This window comes from Saccostrea echinata, unplaced genomic scaffold (genome assembly GCF_033153115.1).
Source record: "Saccostrea echinata isolate AGI-Se365-2 ecotype Australia unplaced genomic scaffold, CSIRO_AGI_Sech_v1 ptg000009l, whole genome shotgun sequence".
Taxonomy (NCBI): domain Eukaryota; kingdom Metazoa; phylum Mollusca; class Bivalvia; order Ostreida; family Ostreidae; genus Saccostrea; species Saccostrea echinata.
Window position 1 is genome coordinate 49,509,205 of NW_026889758.1, and position 23,609 is coordinate 49,532,813.

At 33.5% G+C, this 23,609-nt stretch overlaps 1 protein-coding gene and 1 long non-coding RNA gene across 2 annotated transcripts in view; one reads left to right on the plus strand and one right to left on the minus strand.

The window, feature by feature from the left end:
• LOC133182996 (sprouty-related, EVH1 domain-containing protein 2-like) overlaps nt 1–23,609 on the plus strand; it is a 74,601-nt gene that overhangs the window by 33,658 nt on the left and 17,334 nt on the right. The window lies entirely within an intron of this gene.
• LOC133182997 (uncharacterized) lies at nt 227–23,211 on the minus strand. The gene is made up of 5 exons (XR_009720570.1): nt 23,197–23,211; nt 15,059–15,214; nt 2,270–2,397; nt 2,061–2,164; nt 227–1,381 (listed from the first exon to the last, which is right to left on the minus strand). It is a non-coding gene; the product is annotated as an uncharacterized LOC133182997 (long non-coding RNA).

Sequence of the window (23,609 nt, forward strand, 5' to 3'; positions counted from 1 at the left end):
TTTCCCTTTAGATGCTGGATGCCCCCCCCCCCCACTTTTTGATGTTGTAAGGTCCAGCACTGGCAAATTCCAGGATTTGGACAGTAAATCACCTTTTCTTTTTGCTTGTCAGATAATTTCGGGAAGTCCCCCCCCCCCCCCCACTTTTAGTCAGTTTGGTTTTTTTTTCTTTTGAAACTGTTGCTACGAGCCTGCTCTAGATAACTCACGAAAACAAAGAGTCAAATAATAGTTTTTAACCTTTATTCATTTGATCTAAAATTGACAGGTTAACGAAATAATAATATAGTACATGTACCAAAACTGAAAAAAAAAAAATCTTGTCTTTTGCCACCACAGTATTTTTAAGGTCATATGCAATGTACATGCACTTTACAGTGAACCTTCCAACTGATAATTTTCAGAGAAAATATAATTGAAAATCATGATACCATTAGGTGTTCTTTGACAAAAAAAATCAGCATACATTACATGTATCAGGAGTTTTGAAAAAATATCAAATGATGAAAACCCTTGCATTTTTTAAAAGAAAAATCCCCCCCCCCCAAAAAAAATGATTTATGTGGTATTTTCTTCAAAATTTGATTCAGATAAGGTGTGCAAGCATTACCAGGTATCATAAAATTGCACAAAGATCTTTCAATTACTGGATTTCTTAAATTATAGAGAGAATAAGAAAATATAGTTCAAACTATACTGCGCATATCCTTAAGCCATATCATGTTAAAGACATGAAAGTCAAACACAAACTTCAGCAAACAGGAAGTCTGTGAGCCAATGCTCATTAGTAATACCCCTGCTCTGATGTGAATATACACTCTCATGAATCCCACAATATGGCATGACTAGTCAAAGAGAGTGTCAAAATTTCAAGCATCTTTGATGAGTAGTTGCTGAGAAAACTGCGACAAAAAATTGTTACAGACAGACACACAAGGGTAAATGAGAATACCCCCCTACTTCAGAGTGGGGGTACAATTATAACAACTGTTGCTTACTACTGCAAATGATCAATAAAAGATCTCTCATTACAAATTTTACCTGTTATTAATCTACAAAAATTTTCTTGATTAATATCTTTTGAAAATAATTTTTATATAATTTCACATCTACATCCCTACTGATAAAAAAGCTTCCAGACATTGAAAGTTGCTATTCAAATTCATAATAAAGTTGTTGAATAAAATCCACATATTCCTGGTACTTGACAACAGATAGCTTGAAATGGACAAAGTCTTTTTCACATCCTCTGTTTCTCAAATGCTTTTCCAAATTAAATAAATAACTTTTACTTTATAATATTTACAGAGTACTGTGACTGAATGTCTTGAATTTAAACACTCTTTTTGAAGTGTATCTCTCAAAGGTTGGCAGCCTTGATCTGTAAAAAAAAAAAAAAGAAAAGAAAAATCTCTATTAATCTCTAAAACTTAGAACAATCATAATTGAAAAATTTACTTTGCTATAAAATAATTACAAAATAACTTACGCACATGTATAAAAAACAAATCTCCCTAAATGACACATTTCTTAACCAACATAAAATCTTAAATGAATGGAATCTTTGATAATGATGTTCAACACACTCAGTTGTCAAAGGTGAATTAAGCATCTAAGTTAAAAAAAAAAATCAAGGCTTAAATAGTACATGCAGGATCATATGATCCTGTCCACAAGTTTCGATGAACTAAAGTAGATGTTAACATTCAGTTGAAGTTACCCCAACATATGTACGTATTTTTTTAAATCAAGAACACAGTCAATGTCAGCTATTTAACATAGAGAAATAAAATTGTTTATCTAGATGCACCCCCTTTCTTCTCTTATGTAGATTTTCCTTATATACATGTATATGCATACAAGTTATTAATCCTAAATCACTTTTTGACCCGAGAACAGCTGCAAGATAATTTTCAATAGGTTGCTTCCCCTTATATGTGCATGTGCTTCCTTTTCATGAAGTTTTCTTTAGTTAAATTTCTCAAGATTTTTCAGATTAATTTTTTGGTTAACAAATAGTACTGTGTCATACAAAACTCACAACTCCTCTCATATTTTACCTTATCTTCCTTTTGTTAACAAAATCCACTTTTCCAACATCTCTCTCTGCAGTGAGTCTATCATTAAGTCATTAACTTGTCTTGTCTCCAATACAAAAGTTTTCCTACACAACAGGTTTATAAAAAAATAACAACCTTCATACATGTAAGTTGATATGAAAATATTAAATGTACATACATTGTAATTTAATGAAAAAAATAATTCTAACCTGGACAACTTTTAGCTTGGTTGGCATTGTTATCATCTCTGTTGGCATAATGTAATCTGAACTTTCTAATTTACCCTTCTATCAGGTGGCTATAGTTGCTCGACACATACCAATTTTTTATCCATTTCCTGAAAAAAATGAAATTCTAATTTACTATGTGTATTAAAATGTTATTCCTTTTAAAAAGAAACTTACACTAGTGATTCAGGGGACCTAGGTTCAAATCCTGGTTTGGTCCATCCCATATTTATTTGGTGCCATTGATCACCCCTCGACTTGCAGGTAAAAGGCTTGCCAGGGGTAAAAAGAACTTGAGTTGTGTCTTCAAGGGCAAATACAATTTAAGGAGGGAGGAATTTGGCGATCAGACAGGATTGATCCCCATCGCCAGATCACTCAGTTAATAAACATGCTAAAGCACCTGATTAGTGATACAGAGGGCTGGGTTCAAATCCTGTTCTTGCTTATGCAGCATTTTCCTGTTACACACCTAATGTCAATGGCAGAGAAATTCAACTTTCCTGTCATCAATAGACAAATATTTTGGTGACTAATTGTCTGAGTTCAGCTATATGGTACATGTTAAATTAAACTTTTTACCTCAAAGGCTAAGAACATACAAATTACAGTTTTCTTAGAGACAGTATACTAGGCAATCTGGATACATTTCCTTTGTCTGACATGGAAAAAAACTCCCATATTCATGACAGGTTTTCTTAATTTTTCACTGAAAATAACAGCTTAAAATATGATTTTTTTAAATCTTGTTTACCTAAAAGTTATGCCCCAATACACCTTATTTGACCAAGTTATAGTCATTAAAGGAATCTATTTCTCAAATTAAAGAAATTGTAGGCTCCTTTCATTTACTAATTCTTGACCTTAAGAAAAAACTGCAACAAATATGTTTCAAAAATTGACAGAAAAAGCGATGTCGGCCATCCGTATGGAACAGCGTCCAATCATAAAATTATGTATTATCTAAAATATGGTTGAAACGATGTCAGAGACAAACTAATTATTCATTGACAAACATCTAAAAATTATTAGAATATATTTAGGTCATTGATTTGAAATTGGTATATATGATTTTTCACGAGCCGGAGGTGAGTGCACTATGTGTCAAACCCTGACTACTATTTAGGCATAGTGCATGCAAAGTACATCACTATTGTTATTATTATGCTGACTGTTGTATAAAAACGACAACATTTTCTCCATTTCCAATGTTTCATCACTTCTTACATTCATGTTAGTACACCCCTATCGTGACGTCACATTGTGCTACATGTACATTATCTTTTTTCTTTAATTTTGAATGATCCATGTACAGATACATGTAGTTTCAGAGAATTTTAGTTGAGTGAAGGGGAAAAAATTGCAAGAAACTATTTTAGAAAATTAATTTGTTTATTTTTTTCTCTTTAAGTGTAAAATATTTGAAACTAAGTTTATATATATTATAATACAGTGCTTTAGACAATGTCATCTGTGGCGTAATCGGTAGCGAGTCAGACTGATGATGTCGGGGTCATGAGTTCGATCCATGGCGTGGGAGCTGTTGGATTTTTTTCAGAAAAAGAAGCCACGCACTAGCTATTTCGGCATAGTATGTTTACGATATATAAATTCTTAGAACACTATGCGAAAATAGTTGGGTATTGATTATATAGAGACAAACTGACAGGAAGCATAATAATGTGTAATAAATAAAACGCAACATCGGATTGGGCTCTGCAGCTATATACAGGAAGTGTGCATACTGATGATACTCTTAAATTATCGTTTATTGAATTTTAAAAATTTACTCCATTATGGTCTATATGTAAATATCACACACACACTAGCAGTGCATGTGGCTAAATCAAGAAAAAATTGTATGTGCACCACAAATACTTGATAATCATAGGTAATAAGAGATAACAGAGCTCACCTCAACGAATGTTGTCTTTAAGTAAGGCAAAGTCCCACACTAAACTAATAATCTAGTAGTCTGCATCCCTACATGTAACATTTATGCAATTTTAGTCTAATAGGGCTTGCAGTTACTTGGGAATGGACTTACCTAAAAAATTTAAACTAGTCACTCATCCAGAAAATGTAAGTCAAATCCACCATCTGAAGCAAGTTTGAGAGTGTTTATCCCATGACGCATCATCATGCAAGTTTGGTCCAGATTGCCCTTATAATTTCTTGGTAATGGACCTGTTAAAAATCTTTAAACCTGGTCACTTATCTGGAAAATGTAGGTCAGATCCAACACCTGAAGCAAGTCCAGTAATGTGCATCCTTAGATGTATCATCCATGCAAGTTTGGTTAACACCAGGCTTATAGCTACTATGAAATGAAATCTGCTCCAAAAACTTTATCCTGGTCACTCATCCGGAAGGAAAATGTAGGTCATATTCAGCATCTGAAGGAAGTCAAGTATAGTGTGCATCCTAATATGTATCATTTGTACAAGTTTGTTCAACCTAGGGCTTATAGTTACTTGGAAATGAAACCTGCTTAAAAAAACTTTAATCTGGTCACTCATCTGGAAAATGTAGGTCAGATCCAGCAATTGAAGCAAGTCCGGTAGTGTGCATCCTTATATGTATTATCCATGCAAGTCTGGTCAATATAGGGTTTATAGTTACTTGGAAATGCTCCTTTTAGCTGAATTTGCAGCATCTGAAATCTTGACTGGTATAATGAAACATACTAGAAGCATCCTTCATGCATCTCTGATTAATATAGGGCATAGAAGTACAGCTGACCTTCTGTTTTTTGAACACGGATATATCTCAAATACCATGGATATGTCGAAGTTATATTTTGAAGTCCCATCTGCTTATTCCTTAAGTATTTTACCCTGAATATCTTAAATCCTTGGTTATCTCAAAGTATTTTCTTTGTCCCTTTGAGTTCGAGATAACGAGGTTTGACTGTACTTGAAAAGAAATCTGCTCCAAAAACTTTAACCTGGGATGCGGACGCCTGCACTGACGGTATTACATAAGCTCCCCAACTTCGTTGAGGTGAGCTAAAAATTCAAAATCCATATTCTTGACGTTATCATGAAACTAACTTAATGTCATACTGGGCTGTGCAGCTTGTATATACAATCTATTCACACCTATAATTTTTGTGAAATAGTGTATATTGTTTAATTTTTATATATTTACTAAATCATGGTCTATATTAAAATTATGTTGTAAACATTTGGCAGAGTGGTCAATATCAAGAAAATTATGGCATTTGTCTAAGAACTTTCTGGACAACCCTCATACAAGTACTCGTTTAACTCAAAAATCTTTATTAAGGTCATGAAATACCCAATTTTCATCTAGAATGTCACAATGATCTGCAAAACTCAAAGGGAAAAAAATTGGTGGTACAATTTGGTGAATGAAAATGTATCAAACAAAAATCTAGCATAAAACCCATTATTAAGGTGACCAGAGATATATATATGATCCTTGAAATTTAAAATCTTTATTAAGGTGACCAGGTATTCAGGGTTGTCCATAAGAACTGAAATAGAAAGAGGACATTTTAAAAGTGGAAGGCTGTCTTGGATTCCTCTGCTAGTGAGGGTTGAGGGGGCAATGCAAGAATAACTGGGGGATTATGTCATTACAGGCGGTGAATTTACCTGGCCCCTGAATCTTGAGAACAACCTTGGGTATTCTGCATTTAAGCAACATGATTCCTCACTATTCCTTAACATTGAAGAATAAAACATCCTTAAAAATCAAAAATCTAGCTTACATGCATTAACCCATCATTAAGGGGACCAGAGATATATGCATGATTCTTGAACTTTAAAATCTTTATTAAGGTGACCAGGTATTCAGGTTTGTCCATAAGAACTGAAATAGAAAGGGGACATTTCAAAAGTGGAAGGGTGTCTTGGATTCCTCCTCTAGTGGGGTTTGAGGAAGCAATGCCAGAATGACAGGGGGAATAAGTAATTACAGATGGGGGAATTTCCCTGGCCCCCACATCTTGAGCACAACCTTATATATTCTATATTTAAGCATGTAAAACATTAATCAATTACATTTAAGCAATGATTCCTCACTTTTTCTTAAAACTGATGAATAAACTAATCCTATAAATCAAAAATCTAGCTTACATGCATGAAACTATCATTAAAGCTGACATGAATTCTTAAAAGCGCAACATTTGCATCAATGTATGACTTGTTTCATACCAACTAGCCGTATTCTGCCATATTTCTTTCAGATACCTTGTCTTATTGTAACAATATATACCCCAATGCCCTCGTTACACTTGAGTGAGTTTTTGGTTTGGCTATCGACGCGTGCACATCTCCGACAGTAAAGTATCTGGGAACACATGAATTGATGAAAACATTTCAAAACCACAGCAGATATAAAAACAGTCATAAAGATATGTAATGGATATATGCCGAATACTGTTCTATATGTAAAATTATCAGACTGTTTGAGGCCCGTTAGGGCCGAAAAAAGTCTGATAATTTTACATATAGAATTGTATGAGGCATATATCTTACTTAAAACATTGCTATTTAAATGTCCAAAAGTTACCTTGAGGAGTCCGATAATTCAAATACAATTACACAATAGGAGTTCAGGCATCAATAGTTTTCTATCTGAAACCATCTAATAAATAGACAAAAGAAAAGAGAAAGTTTTTTTTTTTAAGACAGTAAAATCAGTGAGTGAACTCTTTTGTTTCATTCATTCAGTGGCAGTCGTTTGGCTTAGCAGGAACTATGGACAGTGGTCAGGTGATGAGGGATTTTTTTATGATTTGGAATATTTTTTTTTTTTATCAAGTGCTTTTGACATTGATACAGATACAGTGTTGGATGATATCTTCGAAATGCATTTAAAGTAATAATGCGGATTTTTATCTAAATTTTGATTGAATGATATAATGAAAATCTTGGGTTTTAAAAGTGCGGTCATCATGGTCATTGGCGAACAAACCCCGTTAAATGAAGAGATTCGCAGACTGGTTCTTTATCAGAAATGGATTTAAATTGGCTTATTCCCAGTGATGTATCGAAAACGCTTTGCAAAAAAACTGAATGGAAAGTGTTACTTTTGAGGAAGTTTAAGACTCCAGTTTCTTCTTGGATTTGCTATTTTTAACAACTTAATTTCCTCGCGTTCGCTTTCCTTGAATTTTTTCTCCCTAACTTTTTTTTGGTTTCTGGACAAATTAAACCTTGATTTCAATCTTGTTGTTGTTTTTTAACTACTGTCCGATTTTGTTATCACTGCCGTCCGATAATATATTATTGGACTGCTAATCATTATTATCGGATGACTACAGGTAAATTTTTAGACTGCAAGAACAAAGGCATGACGTCACAGCAATGTTTTAATTATAAGTATCGTTTTGAATAATATAAATGCAAGTTTGGAAGAAAAAAACATAGTTGTGCATGTTTTTTAAAAGCATGCCAATATACAGATATATAGCATAATTAACTTGGAATAATTCACAGTAAAAATTGTACAAACAATTTGCAATTATCTATTGTAAGAATGGAACAAACAACCAGCATATTTGATATGCATGTCCATATGCAACTATAATGGTGCATACCGAGAGAACGCGTCGAACGCTGTAAACTTATTCATACCTGGAAAATAGACCACTGTACCCGTTCGAAGATGTGCACATGCCGAGTGATTTACACCTTGTATTTCATTGAAATATGCATCGCAGAAAAGTAATAAACTCTATAAATACTCAACCGGAAGACGTTGTCATGTCATCATACAGCCTAGCACTCAAATACACTTAGTCCGTGCTGATCAGATTTTGGTCAGCTAGGGAAAATATCAAAAGTGAGAAGGGGAATTAGTATTTACGCGACTGGATAAAAAATAAAAAATCATTAAAAAAAAGTCTGATTGCTGTTCATGAAGTGAAACTGAAAATTGTCTAGATCTAATAAACATACAAACATTCTTTGTGTGTTATATATTGCATTACAGGCTTCATATATAATTTTTTAATTATGAAACAAGTCCTACATTGATGCAAATGTTGCGCTTTTAAGAATTCATGTCAGCTTTAATGATAGCTTCATGCATGTAAGCCAGATTTTCGTAATTATCTAAAAACTTAACTGAGTAGTTTGGTGTGAGAAAATTATTTAGAATACAACATCAAAGCATCTAACCAAAACACAAATTAACAAATATACACACACGTGGGGAGTAAGGGGGGGGGGGGGGGAGATACTCTCTTTTTTGAGAGTGTCTTTCAGACACGTAGCATTGTTTTTGAAAGGGGACAGCCGTAAGAAATAATTGACACTTTACTGAAAAATCTTTGACAAGCTAAAAAAATGCTCTGGAAAAATGGGAGGGGGCATCCCCAATCCCCGCGTTCTATAGGCCTGTCTTTAATGGTTAATTTTGTAAGGATTTTTTTTCTAAAGAATGGCTGGTTCTCCCCACTCTCATCCAACGATACTGTATTGAATACTCAAATATTTTTCTTCTGAAAATGATAGTATGAATGGAATCTGTCCTCCCCCTGACTACGGATTTTTTTCAATCCCTTTTTTCCTTTTTCATTTTTCCCCCAAGTATTTCGGCATTTTTCTGAACCCCTCCAAATTTTTAAGTGCCGAAAGTTTTGTTTTTGTTTTTGTTTTTTGGCTTATCAATCATTTTACTGCCCCCTGCTCCCAATCGCATATACACATTTTGAGAAACAGTGCTACGTGCCTGTTTTATATGTATGTATAGGAAGCCCATCCAGTTTGAAAATTTTCCCTAGGTAGTATAAAATTTGATACCTATACAATTTCTTGTATTTTAAGAGAATCTGTAAGGATTACTTGAAACCCTACCCGCAAGATTGTGGATAAATATTTTTTTGCATTTTCATACAAGTATACACACGCACATTCTCTCTCTCTCTCTCCCTCTCATGTAAGCATACATGAGTGGTTTCAAGAATCTCCTCACTTTACATTTGGGTACACGGTTAGAACTATTTCAATTACCAATGTTACTTTCATCTATACTAGGGATGTCAATTTTATTCGAACAGCTTAGTCGAATAGTTGGAGGCTTTAGTCGAATGATAGTCGAATATTCGTTGAAATTTAAATCAATTTTTCATGTCATTTTCACTATTTGTCTTTTATAGACTAGTTGTACAATATTTAACCTACGCTATCACCATTATACAATGAATTTCTGATTTGTAAACATTTACGTAGTACAATAAATACTATACATCTACATTTATCCAATGCATTTGATTTCAAAATTAATATAATATTTACTGCACATTTTACCTAAATGCAGGATATCAAATGCTTGCATTTGTCCTTTCTTGTCATAACGAGACTACATGTACCCGTTAATTGAAGCCATTTCTACGTGTCGTGTCAGTGACCTTTGACTGGTAAACAATTAAAGTGTGCCTCTTATAAAAACAGAGAGAACTTTTAATTATGAGATTTTGTGCAAATTATCAATACAATCTTAACAAGAGGCCCAGGGGCCACATCGCTCACCTGAGCACTATGGCGAGGAAAAAGCAGAAATCAGTTCAGTCTTGAAAGGTTGAAAAGTTTAAATATAAAAGTGGTTTGGGGGGGGGGGGGGGGGAGAATTGAACAAATTTGAATGTACATTACCTGAGGATGCTTCCAATTAAATATGACCAATCATGGCTTTGCTGTTCTTGAGTAGAAGATTTTTACACGTTTTTCCTATGTATTCCTATGTAAAACTTTGATAACCCATTGTGGCCCCACCCTACCCCCAGGGGTCATGATTTGAACAAACTTGAATCTACACCACCTGATTATGCTTCCAAATAAATATGACCAATCAAAAGTTGGCTGTTCTCGAGAAGAAGATTTTTGAATATTTTTCCTATATACTCCTATTTAAAACTTTGATCATCCATTGTGGCCCCACCCAACCCCCGGGGGTCATGATTTGAACAAATTTGAATCTACACCACCTACAGATGCTTCCATATAAATATTACTAATCATAGCTTTGCTGTTTTTGAGAAGAAGATTTTTGAAGATTTTTCCTATATACTTTTATGTTAATTAAAACTTAAATCTTCCATTGTGACCCCACCCTACCCCTGGGGGTCATGACTTGAACAAACTTGAATCTACACCCCCTGAGGATGCTTCCACATATATATTACCAATCACTGCTTTGCTGTTCTTGAGAAAAAGATTTTTGAAGATTTTTCCTATATATTCCTACGTAAAACTTTGATCGTCCATTGTGGCCCCACCCTAGCCCCGGGGGTCACGATTTGTACAAACTTGAATCTACACCACCTGAGGATGCTTCCATATAAATATGACCAATCATAGCTTTGCTGTTCTTGAGAAGAAGATTTTTGAAGATTTTTCCTCTATATCCCTACGTAAAACTTTGATCGTCCATTGTGGCCCCACCCTACCCCCGGGGGTCATGATTTGAACAAATTTGAGTCTACACTACCTGACAATAATTCCACATGAGTTTCATCTTTCCTGGCCCATTGGTTCTTGAGAAGAAGATTTTTCAATAATGCCATTAATTTTTTGCTATTTCGTAATTATCTCCCCTTGGAGGGGGGCGTGGCCCTTCATTTGAACAAACTTGAATCCCCTTCACCCAATGATACTTTGTGCTAAGTTTGATTGAAATTGGCCCAGTAGATCTAGAGAAGAAAGATGAAAATGTGAAAAGTTTACGACAACGCCAACGACGACGACAACGACGACAGACAACGGACAAATTTCGATCAGAAAAGCTCACTTGAGCCTTCGGCTCAGGTGAGCTAAAAAGACTGCATGATATTAATATCCATTTAATTACACTTATAACTGTCCCCCAGTTTACATGTATTTACAATTTTGTAACAGCTGTTTAATATTCTTTATGAATAGTTGCATCACGTCAGATCTTATGGAATTGCAGGTTGAAGCTTTATAATTTGAATCTACAAAACCAAACAATTCTTGAACGGCTCTGACATCCCTAATATATACTAATAGTGTAATACATGTACTTACTCAACTTCAATTTAAACCAAAACATGTACTGTAGATTATTTTATATACACATAATTATGTCTGTTCTTGTCGGTAATTGCATCAATCATGCTTGTAATTTGTGATGCCTGAAAGGGCCCCGATTTGAAAATAATCTATGTACAGAAACAAATTGTTCAGTGTTGCTTAAATTTACGATATATTAGTTTTAGTTTTATATCTAAAACAGTTGAAGCCAGTTCATTGTACGTACAGGTGACTCTCGATCTCTCGAAGTTCAAGGGACCGCAAGAAAAGTTCGAGACATCCAGGGTTTCGAGAGATAGAAAGTGAATAAAATCCGGAATTTTCAGTTCCGATCATCATTGTTCTACTATTATAAATACCGGAAGTATATGTTGATAATATCATTGCATGTTTTCATGCGTATTTTACAGGTAATTCACTTGATTTCAACAACAATGATCGTATTTTGAATAAATAAAACGATCTCTTTAAGTTTCAATATTTATTTGTTCTCATTTCATGATTGCATAAAACCTGAATAGCAATCGTCGGTGTGGCTATCCCCCAGGCTTGATGGGGTCCTTTACCAGATTTCTCGTATTAAATCAGTATTTAATTCTTGAGATAGGATTTCTTGTGCAATGTTTGTCATATTGGGATTATGTACACTCTAATAAAACTTCATAATCTATGGAAAATTATTGACACGCCTCTTAAATTATTTTCTAAATATTTTCGTCTCGCTGTCAAGTCAAAATAAGTTGTGAAGCAATTCCTTTCTAATTTACCAATTATAACCAATTAATTATTTATATCAACACTCGGATGCTCACAGATATAGTGTCATCTATGTAAACACCCAATTAACACCTCCATGCCAACCCTAGGCGTTCACCGTTATCCAGGTAAGTCCAAGCTGCATTAATTTTACGCTTGATTGTACACACGAACAAGTATATCTCAAAACTTCGAGAGATAGAGAGTAAAAAACAATGAAATATGTGTAACGGGACCCAGGTCTTGGTTCCAGAGATAGAGAACTTCGAGAGATTGGAAGTTTCGAGAGATCGGAAGTAAATTTGCTTAGTTATATAGAGGGAAAAAATGGGACCGGAGGTTCACTTTGAGAGATCGAGAACTTCGAGAGATCGGAGTTCGAGCCATCGAGAGTCACCTGTATTTAAATATATTTGATCAAGGAAAATCCGACTTTTTTCCGACGTTTGTTTAAAATATATTGAAGGATGTATTATACATATTCCATCCCCACCCCTCCTTTTATTTTCTTTAAAAGATGTAAGATCCGTAACAAGAATGTATGTTTATGTATTAAATTTGATGTAATGAAGCCACATTCATGAACTATTAATACATATATCGAAACAGTTATTTTGATTTCTGAAACGTTTTATTTGCGTGACTATTTTGTGTAATCAGGCAAAATACCAGTGTCACTTTCACCTTTGATATTTTCCCTGACCAAAAATACTGATCAACAGGGACCACATGTGTTTAAGTGCTAGTGACTATGTGTTTACCGTTGAGTTACAAATGGATTTATTTCTTCCATGATGCATATTTCATTAAAAAGGAAGTTATTCTCTCGACATGTGCACATCCCTGTACCGATAGCAGTATTTCAGGTAGATTTTAAAGCATTCGATGCGTTTTCTCGGCATGCATGCATGTACATCTGAATTTGTTATACTTGAATGCATAAGTTGCATAGTATGTGCATATACCGTGTAGCAGGCATAATGCTCAATAGTACAGTGTTATTTGAAAAATGAGGTAGCATGTGGTAGCCTTTTCTTGTTTATTGTTCAAATATATGTGTGAATCAAACATGCATGTGCTATTTTGATTTTAATGCATTGCATCTAAATTATTCAAAATTTAAATACTTCTTTATGGTTTTCAGTAAAATTCCTAGTTTTTCAGATTTATGGTATGTTCCAAAACTGCTTTATCAGAGATGTGTACAGGTCTACATGTCTACGTGTTCCAAGACTTTGCTATCAGAGATGTGTACATGTCGACAGCCAGGCTGGAAAATCACTCAAGTGTAACAAAGGCATCAGGGTCATCAGGGTTTATATAGCCGGTAAAATAAGAGAGCGAATCTGAAAGAAATATGGCGGAAAAAGGGAGTACGAGAATGAAATAAGTTGTACCAGGATGAAAATATCGCATATTTAAGAGTTCATGTCAGCTTTAAGGGGACCAGAGATATATGTATGATCCTTGAAATTTAAAATAATTATTGAGGTGACCAGGTATTCAGGGTTATCCATAAGAAATGAAATAGAAATGGGACATTTTAAAAGTAGAAGGGTGTCTTGGATTCCTCTAGCTATGCTAAAAGGGTTGAGGGGGGAATGCCAAAATAACAGGGGGATTATGTCATTACAGGTATGAAAATTCTCAGATATTATAAAGTTAAGCAACACATTTCCTTACTACAGGCAACTCCAAATGGCTCAAACTTGGATCTTTCGATGTTCTTGATTGCTTGAAATATTAGCCTTGGGTCTAGTAGCCCTTTTCACAAAAAAACTTAAGTTTTTGCGTAAGATTTTAACTTAAGAATTTCTTACGACAAGAACACATTCGTAGCAGATTGAAGTTAAGATTTTATTTACGACAGACTTCATCCCTAGCAACGACTTCAATATGCTTTATAATCCTTAAATAAGTGGGTGAAAATAAAAATAAAACTTAATTAGTTTTTAACATTTGTCAGCATAACAAACATTATTGACAACAAATATCGAATGCAATCGTTTGTGAAGCAAGGAAGTTTAAAATCTATGTCACAATCAAAAGTCTGACGTAAAAGAAGGTCACAAGTGAAACTTACATCATAAATATTTTGTAGTGTAATTCACTTAAATTTTTGACAATGATTGTGAAAAAAATATAAAATATTATTGTAAGTTGCTTTATAAAGTTCAATTTAACATGTATTTTGGTTTTTGCGGTTATATTTTTACAATAAAATCATTTTTAAAATACTTAAGAGAGGGTTGGGGCTCTCGTAAAGTTATGACAGATTTTGCACTTACGACTTTCTTAAGAATTTTTGTAAAAACGATTTTTATCATAAGTTTTCACTTAAGATAAAAATATGTTGTAAGATTTTTTGTGAAAAGATCCACAGATTTTTTCTCTATATAACTTAGCAAATTTTCTCTTGATCTCTTAACTCTCAATCTCTCAAAACCCTCAAAGTTAAAATGCAGACCCGCTGTGCATAATCTATTGTATTTTACCATTGATACCTCAAAGTGGATATGTGTACAGCGTTACATAATTAACAACTTTACCTTCACCTTTAGAATATATTTCTTTACAGTTTAACTAAAAAATCTTTAAGGTGACCAGATTCTGAAATTATATATCATTCTTTCTACATGCAGTAAAACACGCTTATAGCTAACACACTTATAATGAATTGACTCTTAGAGCAAAGTGATTTTTATTCCCTGTGACTTTAAAATATATTGTAAACTTAATGGATATATAAACGAATTACACTTATAATGAAGCAAAATTTTCCATCCCTGGCACTTTGTTATAAGCATGTTTTACTGTAATTCTTACAAAATTTTGTGATAAAATATCAGGAAAAAGATGACTTTTGGTCACAAAACTCACCTGAATGGAATTGCATGCATAATTTTATTTTAAATTTCTTCAAAACTAAATATTCTAATGGTTAAATTTCATCAAACAAACAGCCCTAGGAATCAACACTTTAAATTACCTCAATTAAACACCAAATCCTCCTTCCATTCTCATAGTTGTACAACACTTCTTCATGTAAGTCCTTTCTTGTTAGCATGTATATGCAACTGTTTTCTTTTACCAAAACTTTTAATTTGATCCACTGATTGGTTTGTTTCATTTTCATTGTTGACATCTGTAGGGAAATAAAAGCTTCATAATTACAGGTATTTTAATCAAACTCAAAAGTACCTCTCTTAACAGATTATTAATCACTCTAAAATCTAAATGTTTTCCTTAACATGTAAATAAGTCATAACAAACACATTTTTAAAATATAAATATACATTTTTTTTTTAATCTGTAACCTACTGTAGTAGAAAAGGAATGTATAAAGAAAATAAAAGGTTGGAATCGAACTAAGGACACTTGTTTCACTAGTCAAATGTTCTAACCATTGAACTATCAAGGCTGATTCATATTAGTCTAAACTACTATTTTGTTCACTCCTTCAACAGTCTTTGATCTCAAAGACATGTAACAAGTTCACCTATCTGGAATTAATCACAAGCCCCCACCCCCACCCCCCCATCACACCTTTGTTTGAATTAAAGGAAGCTTTAAACACTGCTCACTGAAGAGTTCTACATTTAGTATAGGTATCTCTCAATACCTCAAAGTATGCAGGACTGCAATCATGTGTTGTGGGTTTGTGTTCAGTAAAGTGTGCAGAGTTATGCCTAGGGCACATTTAAGCTTATGGTCAAGCAAATCAAATTTTTGTCGTATCGTCAGCTTAAAAACATGATCAGCCGACAGTAGAATCGAGCGACGTGGAGCAGTCACATTAATTCCTAAGAACACTGGTAATTTTCAAAATTTAGATAATTCTCAGTTGGCCAATAGTCGCCCAATCATCGTTCACTAAGCCACAGTTTGATTTTCACCATCAGCCAAGATTTACAAAAACCCAATTCCAATAATGTTGACCCATCGACGACCGACTTTAAGAACTGTCTACCAATGTTCGGATGATGATTGAAGGTTGGTCGACAGACTATTGTACGACTGCTTTAATTGAAGGAATCGACCACCGATGCAGAGAAAATTATAACATGGCCCAACAGACACAAAATTGGTAGGCTGTCAAAAAAAGAGGTCAAATTCGGGCAAGACAATGGCAGATGAACAGCTGACTGTTGCCTGAAGAAGGTATTTTTGCCTCAAAAACTGTCACCCGTTGGTCTTTCTTGGAAATGTGACTGGGGTTTTTGAAAACATGTAAACATTAAAACATAGACACTTCGAGGTATTGAGAGTAAATAACAACAGATTATTTATATCAAGACTGCATTTTGACTTGGAGGGATCATGGATTTCTGAATCAAGAGACTGAGAGTTCAAGAGATCAAACGTAAATTTGCTTAGTTATATAAGTAAAAATATCTTTGTAGTCACCTTTTCATCACCTGAAAGATTGGAATTTCCCTGTTAATTAACTACCATTTTGCTTTCTTCTTTGTTTCGTTCAAAATTCATTTAAATTTCCCTTTTTTCTCACCATTTTTGCAATGAGGTCAGTCATATTTGTTAAAGGATTTTGTGTCTAATACAAGGAGTAACATAACCACAATTCAGATCATAATAGAATTTGGCATACATATTACATTTAAGGAGGCTGGAGGGTCAACAAATTCAGGGTTAGAAACTCCTTAAAACTACAACTCGCAAATAATTGGGAGTACCAAGAAAGTGAACTCGCAATTTTATAAGACTACTCGCAATTTTCATATAAAGTTAAATTCATATAAATTAAATACATGTAACTTAAGGAAAAAGTAACTACTGTACAATACACAAAACACAACTACAGTGTGACTTTTATTTAAATTACTGATTTAATCAAAGGCATTGTGTTCTGTCATATTATATAATTTTGCTACAATTTCAATTGCAAAAAAAATCAACTCGCAAGTTTTTGCGAGTTACTTAATTTTTAACTCGCAATTGGGGAATTCTAACTCGCGTTTTGCGAGTTGTATATAGTGAATTTCGAACCCTGAAATTAACCACCAGATTTAACTTAATTTTTTAGATATGGTATCTTAAGCTGTGAACTATCATTTGGCAAAGAAAAATTTCAAAAATTTTAGTTTTAAAATTTGATCATTTTCTATATCTTCATATGGAGCTCTTCTTCTAATGGAGATCAATATAGTCTAAAAATGGCCACAACCCCCCAGCCTCTTTAAATCTTCACATTTTGCTGCATGTTTATGACATCATGGTATGAAAATGAAGTCAATATGTTGATGACTTGTGTCAAAACCAGAAGTCTCTGATGAGACTGTAGCTCTGCTGGTTTGTACTTTAACAATTTTTTTTTTTTTTAAATAATTTTTAATTAGACAATTTCAATATTATTGTGTGTGTTAATTAATTTCACATGTTATAATGAATATTGGACCATAATCTGTCGTTGTAAGCTGGCAACAAAGAGAAAAGTATAAATTCGAAATGCAAGTCATGTACACAAAACGAAAGTAGGGTCCTGAATAAGTCCCGTGCATCTCGTTATATCCGGAGTCCACTGTACTGGGTTTCTGGTCTTTGTTATGAACTAAATTTTTGTTTTGTAATACAGAGGAATATGAATAGCAAGTTTAGTTATTACAGATCCAACCATATTTTCATTAATTTTGGGGATAAATGACTATTGGGAAAATTAACACATTCAAATGGGAAGAAAGGTACCTCTTTTGAATTAGGAATGGGGCCCTTGAATGGCCCTAATTATAGACAATCGAGAGCCCTAAGGCATCCAGGTGTGGTTCCCCGACAGCTTGGCGAAACGAATTGAATAACTATCCTACTTCCCCCCCCCCCCCCTTGGGATCCCTAATTCTAAATGTTATATGCAAAGCCAGCTGTTATAATACTGCTAATTTCTTTTCCAAAACTGGTTGTTTTACCATTACTTTCATCACCATGCCTCAAAGAAAAATCCAAAAAATTTCAAGAGTGAGAAAAATAAAAATTCTTTCCGATGGTCATGAACATACACCTGCCTACCAATACATAGCTATAAACATGTGGTAAGCACTTTTTATGGCTGTAATGTATTACCGAACATTTTCTAATGTAGTAGGTTATCATTACAGAAAAAGTTAAAACCTGCAGTTTTTAACACACTGAAATTGGATTCCACGTAAAAATACTAATTACAGTTTGTGTACACAATGTGGCATGATTATCTCGTGCAGAAAGACAATGGGATTAGTTAGTTATGCTTCATTGCAAATGATACCTGTGAAATTGATTTCAAAATAATGACATTGCAGTGATTTTTCTACATTTTTTAAAAGGGGCCTGGGCCTTTACAATTGGGAAAAATCATCGACATTTGTATCAAATTGGGAAAAATCAAAAAGATTGAAATTTAACCTAAATTGGCAGGTAAAATGAAATACTGGTATATAAGTAAATGTAACATCATTTATTCAATTTATTTGCTAAAAAATAACAAATTAGACACAGTTCTAAATTCTTAACTTTTTTTTTAAATCTTTGAAAGTTGTCAGTAATTGTGACCAACCTATATTTCCATTTTTTTTTTGGCCATAATGGTAGACATAAGAGAAAATCTTTCTCGTAATAGCCATTGAAGATAGAATAATCTGACATAATAAATGACAAATAATTTTTTTTTTCCAAACTAATTATTAAAGTTTTTTTATGACCCTAGCTAATCATATTGCTGCCATATCTCTGCAATACTAGTTGCATCTGCCGGATGTAGAATCAGTTTGATTTTTATGGAATCAGGGATGCTTACTGTAGAGTTACTAGTACTTGGATTTACAAATAGAGCTATGTTTTGCCGGTTCACATGCACATTACACTTTCTTACGATGTATTTATACAACAAGTTTGACATGACCATGTGTTTTTCTAAGTCTTGTAAACGCACGACGTAATCTGCTGTTTCTTTCTATTATTTTAAGAGTCTGAATGACCGAGAACAATAGCGTTCCTTTTTAGATAAGTCGTACGTAAAAAATTCAATATAACAAAAACAACATCGGTTTTGTTTTGGGAAAAAAGCAATAGAAATTGGGAAAAAATCGGTAATTTTTGAGAGGGGAAAGGGCCGATATTCGGACCTGAAGAGGATATAGAAAAATTACTGCATTGTTACATAATTTAGCTAATAAAAAAGAAATATCACCTCTTTACTTGACTACTGACGACATATTTATTATTTATTTGGCACATTATCAGGTCTGGACGATTTCCAAAAATGGAAGTCAAGAACGATAACTGAAAGTTGCCATAAGTATACATCATATACACGTAAATATTTTTCTGCCCAATCAGAACACAGCATTTTTACACATCCCAAAACATATTTCAAAGGGGTTAAAGTTAAAACTGAATATGTATCCAATATTTCACCATCTGCGCTCACCCAACGGTGATACATGTACTGTTAACATACAGGGGTTTTTCTAGGTCTTTAAATCAAGAGCCTGGGCTTTTCTATTTGGAAAAAATAGCAAAATTTGGTTGTAATTAGCAGCAGGGACCTATATATTGTTAGTATATAGGTCCCTGTTAGCAGATTAGAGAAAATATCATATTTAACACTTTTTTTTCTAAATGAATTCGAGTTTTTCTTCATTTGCAAGGTATTAATTGATTTATTTTACATTCAGTTAATCAGTTTATGGAGCATGCCTTTTAAATTTTTTTTAGCATCATTCCTGTTACATGTATACATGTTACTGAGTTCGACGGACATTATTCTAACCATACTTGTTTGTTTCGATTGTCTTGTGTGCAGGGGTGTGCAATTACCATCGCCCGACGCCCGGGGCTACCAATTTTAGAGATCGGGCTATCATAAATCTATACTGCGTTAGCCCGTCGGGCTAGTAAACACTGGTAAATCTAAAACGAAAGTATACATATATTTACGGCGACTGAATTGATGTACGAATTAACCTTGTTGTAAAATCATAATCTTTAATTCGTTTTAACCTATATGTTTTGTGTGTTGCTATCGCCAGTCGTTTCAGTGACATAATAATTATAGCAGGGACCTAGTATATAGGTCCCTGATTATCATAGTCAATAAAAATAGGGAGAAAAAAGCGCAAACCATTATTTGTTTTATTTATTTCAACTTAAATGTTTTTTTTTTAACCTTTTTGTTATACTTATACATGTATTGTTTTCGGTAGTTAATGGGCTAGTGACTGGCAACCTCGGGCTAGTAACTTTGTTACTGCCACTAGCCCGACGGGCTAGTAACTAATTTTTGTAATTGCACACCCCTGCTGTGTGAGTTCTTACGTCCACTGTTCTTGGCAACTTAGCCCATCTTCCCGTTTCTGACCACTCCATATTGACTTCGGTACAAATTATGAGAGCAATGAATTCCTAATAACTTACCTTTTTTTTTTTTGGTTCTCTCCAAATCTTTGCATTTACTTAGGCGCCATAACGAGAACATTAAGAATTTCGAACCCGATCTAAATTCAACGGATTTCTCTAAAATCCATATCTTCTAAGTAATTTTTAATAAAATTTTAAACTCCTTCAAATTTTCATTAATCATATAAATCACATTTTTCCCATTATTTTGAGTACAATTGAAAGTACATGTTTCTCATTTATTCTCATTTATTCCTTGTAAATAAAATTTCACATCAAATATTTATCTTTGTTTTACTTTGTGTTGCTGGAATTCAGTTCAACCTGACTATCCCAAGAGCAGACTATTATCCCCTCTTAGGGTAGCAGTACAGTAGAATAGAGGGCCGTAGGAACAGAGAAGTGGTAATGGTGGGGAATGTTGGACACAAGCCCCCCCCCCCCCCTCCCCTGAAGAAACACTCAAAAATATCATTTTTGAAACAGAGTAGATCATAATTCATTTGTTTAAAGTAACACTGCTAGATTTTCTTTATTTTATATGTGAAAAATGACTTCAAGGATGCACCAGAACCCACCAAAATGTATATTCATTTATTAATGATTTTAATTTAAGGATTGCACAGGATTGAGTCCTGGAAAAATCTTGTGGTTGGCATATGCCCCCCCCCCCCCCAAAAAAAAGGTATAAGTAACACAGGCACTTGATTCGATAAAAAAAAATTAACCCATAGTATAATAATATTGCGTTATTACTATACTATTTATTACTGAAACAAGTGCCTGTGATAAGTAAGTAGTAATTAAAAATACTAATAAAAGTACTTCATAACACACTAATTGGTACAGTGTGCCCCAAAGAGGCATATAAGTAAGAAAAAGTACAAGTAAACCCAATTTTATTAATACACCAATTAGCAGAGTTATCATACATGTAAGTACATGTATCATACAACAAAAATATGTATGTATACTTATCTTGAAGCTTTTTTGACATTTAAATTTTCTATTTAGAATTTTATTGATTTTTTTTTTTAAATTGGGTAGTTGTGGTACACTACCCCCGTTTTATATCCTTTTTCTTTTGCTAATAAATACATTTTATCATTTCATATAAAGACTTCAAAATTATCTTTGGTAGACCCAGGATTTTTTAAAGGGGGGTTCAACAGGCTAATAATGGGGTCTGAGCCAGTGAGGGCCACCTTGTGGCCCCAGTGGGTAAAGGACAAAAGCCCCTTTAAGCTCCGAGGATTTGGGTCCTTTTTAAATCAGTTTTGTGAGTTGTGTTATGTATATTTTATGTATAATAAAAGCAATATCTAACCAAAAAAAATGATTATTTCACCTTTACTAAATTTTGGCACACATGAGGGGGAAGGGGTATATAGAAACTGTTTTAAGAACAGTTTTTTACGGTAATAGAAATTTCATATTCATCCAGGATTTTAAATTTAAAATACGAATAATAGATTTACCTCCTAAAATTATGTTTCTGGGGAACATAACAAATTTTATTTTAATGCTTTATAGGCAGTGAAAAGGAATTATACACTTAAAGACCTTGAAGACTCAGATTCATATTTGAGTTGTTATTAATATAATTATGATATATGCTGATAAAACAGATTATGACATAATATTAAAAAATAATATTTATACATAAAAATTATCAAATGTAGTACCTTAGAAAATTACATGAATTAATAGCCAAATTATTGTTACTACAAAATAACATATCTTTACTTATAATATCTAAAATTATAGACAGAAACTGTTTACATCATTGAAAACTGCAGAATAGAGTAAAAACCTCTGCAATACCTTAAATTCTTGAACATGTAATTGTAGAAGTAGTCTTTGACAATATATGACATTGTAAGTCTTGTTCAAATCTTAAACCAAATTTTACTCATTGTTCAAAAACTAAAGAGTGTCATAAAAGGAAGGAAGTGGTTTGTGTTGCATTAATTTTTGTAGAATCGTTTGTTATTGTATCTCAAAACACAAATCTCAGATTCTCGTACACAAGAAACCCCCCCCCCTCCACCCCCCACCCCCCGCGCTTACTATCAGCTTCTTTAAATAATGCGTCAATCATATCCATGTTTCGAACGTCAAACCATGAGCATCCACAAACTTAATAATTAATTAAAATAAATATTTGATGATTTTTAAAAAGATGTATCATTATGAATGAAAAGAAATTAAAAATGTGTATTCAGAATTTCCTCGACGTTCGCTGTTAGTCAATATTGACCATAGGTGCTTGAGGACAGGACTCCCCCCCCCCCTCAATATAGACCCCCGGGCCTTTTCGACTTTTTTTTCATAAATTATCTTTTAGTAACATATTTGTGATATAATCCATACAATCAGCCCGAAAAATTACGAAAAACAAACATTTTATAAAAATTCCCCACTCTATATATAAAAAACAACTGTTTTTTATATATAGAGTGGGGAATTTTTATAAAATGTTTGTTTTTCGTAATTTTTCGGGCTGATTGTATGGATTATATCACAAATATGTTACTAAAAGATAATTTATGAAAAAAAAGTCGAAAAGGCCCGGGGGTCTATATTGAGGGGGGGGGGGGGGGGAGTCCTGTCCTCAAGCACCTATGATATTGACGCTATGCAAGCGCGTCGTATAAAAAAGGGGAAAATAATATACAAAAGACGTATAAAACATAAAAAAAAACAGCTGCAAATGATAGTAAGTAACAGATTTATACTTACGAAAAAGGATCCAAAGCACTTCGAGGCGTCTGCCATCGTCTTCTTTTCTGGTTCTCCAGGTCGACCGGAAACCAGGCAACTTATTGCCAGACAAACATGAGTCATTTGTAGACCATGAATTTTCGAAATTTTAAATACTGAACTCACGAATGAATGAAGGGTAAGAAAATATAGGAAATGATTAAACTAAATGGGATATTAATTAAAACTATTCATATATAGCGGATTTTGATTAATATTACACATTTTCTCTGGGCGACTTAATAGATATATATATTCCTATGAAAATATATGCCGGGTTATAAATAATTTAATTATTTCTCGCTATGCGAATAAAAAATGCAGAAATTATAATTGCATTGAAAAAAATAATTACGAAAGAGTCTTATTTCAGGACATCAGTCATCTTACCA